This window comes from Chenopodium album, chromosome 26 (genome assembly GCF_948465745.1).
Source record: "Chenopodium album chromosome 26, dcCheAlbu1.1, whole genome shotgun sequence".
Taxonomy (NCBI): domain Eukaryota; kingdom Viridiplantae; phylum Streptophyta; class Magnoliopsida; order Caryophyllales; family Amaranthaceae; genus Chenopodium; species Chenopodium album.
Window position 1 is genome coordinate 34395181 of NC_137859.1, and position 4494 is coordinate 34399674.

The window sequence follows — 4494 nt, forward strand, 5'->3', positions numbered from 1 at the left end:
GTATATTCATAATATAATTGTTGAAGTAGGTTAGCCCACCGTATATACGTATACCAAGCAAACAAGTCAAGGTTTCGCGACTCTTTTGTAACGAATGAAGCAGATAAAATATTAAATATGTTGAATTTTATATAAAAGTAGATCAAGCTATATTCTTCTTCCTTCAAAAAAAAAAAAAAAAGCTATATTCTTCTAATGAAAAGGAATTATTTTAATTAGGTCTAATTTGGAAAGTACATATAGTTCTTACAATGCATGTTACCCTAATCCAATTCAATTCAATTCAATTCAATTTGAATATTTTTTTTAACGTTCTATTTGACCCTTTTATAGTATTTCTTTTGCACTTTCAGATATTATTAAAACTTAAATCATGTACACATACAAGCCACCTTATACATGTTTTTTTTTTTTTTTTTTTTTTTTTCGGTGTTCCACCCGATTCACCCTTTTGGGCTAATCTGAATTCGGGGATCAGTTCTCGGTAGTTAGGCTCCACTCTCCTTCCGATTGTTGTTGTGAGGAATCGAACACGGGTCCTCCTTACCAAGTGTAGTCCCAATAAGACAATTACCACTACACAAACAACCAATTAATAGCCACCTGTATATATGTAAACATTTAGTGTCTCTTCATTCCATTAAAATTGTCTCAAATCTCAAAGTTCACCTTTTTAAGAGATAGACCAATTACTGAAAGTAATTTGATTATTGTTTTTTAAAAGTAGTATGAGTAATTCATTAAATATATATTATATGTATACCGTATTTGAAAATATGATAAACTTATTATTACTTATGGAGCAATTTTATTAGAACGGAGTAGTATGAAGTATCAACATTCGTACAATAATGATGTGAATGTGTAAATCGACTGAACGATGATATTCATGTAGTAGCTGATTACGAATATTGGACCACCTTTAAGTCTAATTTTCTGTTGCTAATCTCATGATCTGTTAATTAATTATATGGGCGGTCTATTAGGCATTACCTATAGCTAGCGATCAATACTAGAAGCTACGGAGTACCAATTTTCTGAGACCGCTAAACATGCAAATCGTTAGGCCTTTACATCGTGCTATATATAAGCTGCCAAACTCTTATTAATTATTTAATAATAATGCTTAATTATATACTAGTATGTACAAATAACATATTATTCGGAAAATAGCTTAGCAAGTTTCTATATGTCATGTAATTAATTTATGTAGAAAATAACGTCTATGTAGCAAATTAAAATAAACATTTGCAACAAATATTCAACCTTTATTTCATGTTATTTGTCGAATTTTCTCTTTTCTAATCAAGCTTTCATCATCAGTTTTATTTTTCCTAATGATTTAATTATTAGGATAATAAACAAAACATTTCATATCTTCTTGCTAAAGCAAATTAAAAGACGATTTTTTTGTATAATTGAGCAGGGAAGATTATTATCCTAATAACTCAAACTTGATCACTAGGAAGCTCTTCCCTAATATGACATGATTATTGCTAGATTATTTAAATCATCAATTACTAATTCCTTGTATCAAATCAAACATTAATTCTGTAGAAACAATCACTCAAAAAGTAGTATTCCCATGATCTCCTGGGATAAAGATTTGTCAACATAAAGATCAATTTAGACTTGGTTTACATGTATTTGAAGTTTGTTTGTTTGTTTTTTTTTGTTTTTAATTTTTAATTTTTATTTGGCTAAATTAGGATGGGAATTCTTTTATGATTATAATGACCTCTAGTTACAACGTGTGCATGCTAATTACCTCTAGCATACCTCCTTTCTAACATGTCAATCACAACCAAAAGACTCTAGGAATCGGAAAATAGATTTCACAAACCAACCTTTCCTTCTTAAAGTTTAGGGGGAAATAAGTTTTGGTAAGGCTTGATAAAGGATACTCAAGTTTAATTTTTAACTAAAATAAATTCGAATACAATAAAATAAAGGGTTTGTTCATATTTACTGAACTGATTGGAGCTGAATTGAACTGACCTAAACTGATTGAAGCTAAATTGAAATGAATATTTTATGAGAGAAGAAAATTAAAAGCTGAACTAAACTGAACTGAAATTAAGCTGAAGTGAACAGGCCTTAAGTAAATTCAATTAAGTTTAGATAGGTTTAAATATGAGAAAACTAGGTGAATAATACAATGCGCATGGAAGCTAAATCGAAATGAAGCCAACTTTGGGCACCTATATATAATCTCATTAGCTAGATTGCCACACTACTCACTAACTGATAGAATATACGATAGATATTCTAGTTATTCTGTTATAGTAGGAGATATATTTTGTGAATATTTGTAAATATCTTTTGAGTTTCCTAACTGTAGGGAATATTTCAAGCATCATGATAACCCCAAACTTGAACCCCACTGTGATCATACACTAAAGTACGGTGGCGTTCCAAAGGGAAAGACAAAGAGCAAAAAGAGTCGCCAACAAGTTTTAGGAACTTGTAAACCCAAAAGACAATCGAAAGGACCGTCAACTACTCCATAAGGTCTTGAACCAAATAGGGTCCGGGGATGAGTGTACGAATCCAATCTACAAAAGAAAGGACCCGCCCTATAAAATAGGCCTCTACTTTGTTCTGCTCGTATTCATGCGCGCTTTTCGAATAACATACAAACATTATATTAAACCTACCTTGTTTATCTATGTTGGTTGAAATTAATGCACAAATAAACTATTATTGGCGATCACTTGAATTAAAATCACATTAGCCTAAACCAAATTATTAATTATCTTATTAAGCGTGATTTCAAGTACAAATTCCCTTTAACAATCATAAAAGGTGTGATCAAGCAATAACAATAAAATATATCAAGCAACATAATAAATCAATCAATAACAATAACAGCGATGATAATAACATGATATAATAAAGCTTAAATATAATAGCAAGATCCTAGGCATGATACTAACAAGATTAATAACAAACCATAGCATGTCACTAAACAATAAAGATCAAAGCTTTAAACCTAACATGGCACTAACATGATATTAAAAAGAGTAAAGGCATCCTAAACATGATACTAGAAAGCATTAAATAACATCCTAACATGATAATAGAAAGCATTAAATAACATCCTAACATGATACTAGGAAGCATAAAATAATAATAAGCAAATCTAAACATGCTTTCTACATTGAAAGAGAGTAATAAGATTACATACTTTGAAGCCTTGTATCTCTTTCTAATAACAAAATACACAAGTTAGTAAACTTCAATGAAAATCAATAAAGAATAATTAAAGAATTAAAGAAAAATCAAATTAAATAAAGTTTAGACTAGATTTGGACCAAACCCTCAGAAATTATCAACCTTTCACGTCTAGGGCGAAGGCAACTTCGAACTTGGCTAAGAGACTCTAAGTCTTGTGAATGCGGAATATTGTGTTTTGTAAAAAGGTAGTTTAGAAAGAGAGGGAAAAATAAGAATTAAGCAATATTGCTTGGAGAGAGAATAGAGAGAATTGATGAAGGTTGATGATGAGAGATGATAAAAGTTGATTGTTGATGATTTTTCAAAACAGGGATTCAGACGCTATTTATAATGAAAATAATCCGGAAAAACATAGAATTTGATAAGGAATAAAACTCCACGCTGTCGCCAGGAATTAACTCTGTCGCGACGCGACAATGTCTGTCGCGTGGCGACAGACTTGTCGTTTGGCGACAACCTGTATTAGCGCGTTTTTCTTCACGCGGAATCCGAATCCGATCTTTAATCAACTTGATCTACGGAATCCGTACAGAAGATAAAATATATATTTTTAAGATAACAAAACGATATTTTATTCCAAATAAAAATAATTAATTATTAAATCTAATAATATTAGAATTTAAAAGAACCTTCTAGAAACTTCTAGAAAACTATAATTAATCCTAATAATTTTAGAAATAATAATTATCATTGGGCCCTCCTCTAGATCATTGGGCCGTGTTTAAAAGAATTAACCAGGCCCAGTTTAGTATTTTGGCCATAACTTCCTCAATATTCATCGGAATCGGGCTTATAATATATCGTTGGAAAGGTCTTTTCAAGCCGCTCCATCCAACTACACCATTATTGGACCCTTATCATGGACCAAACTTAAACTGGTTCGGCTATTTTCAAATAAACAAAGTCATTTTCAAAAACAGAGAGAAAAGAATTTAATTAAAACTAAACCGCAACACTCGACTTTCAAACCACTTTCACCTAATTCGATAATAACACAACGTGAAAGGCATTCATCACTGGGTTTGGTTTTGGGGAGACACAATTTGGTGTCTACACTAACGTGTTTAGGACTCACGATTGTAACCCTATATATATTGATTAATGGAATACACTCCAATCTGAGGAGTTTACAGTATCTAACATGGTATCACAGCTTTAGGTTACGATCTAGCTTCCGCAAATTAATTTTTTTTCCTTTTCGCCTTCTTTGTGATTTCCTTCCTTAGTGATTTAGCAGGCCCTTTTTCCACCGCCATT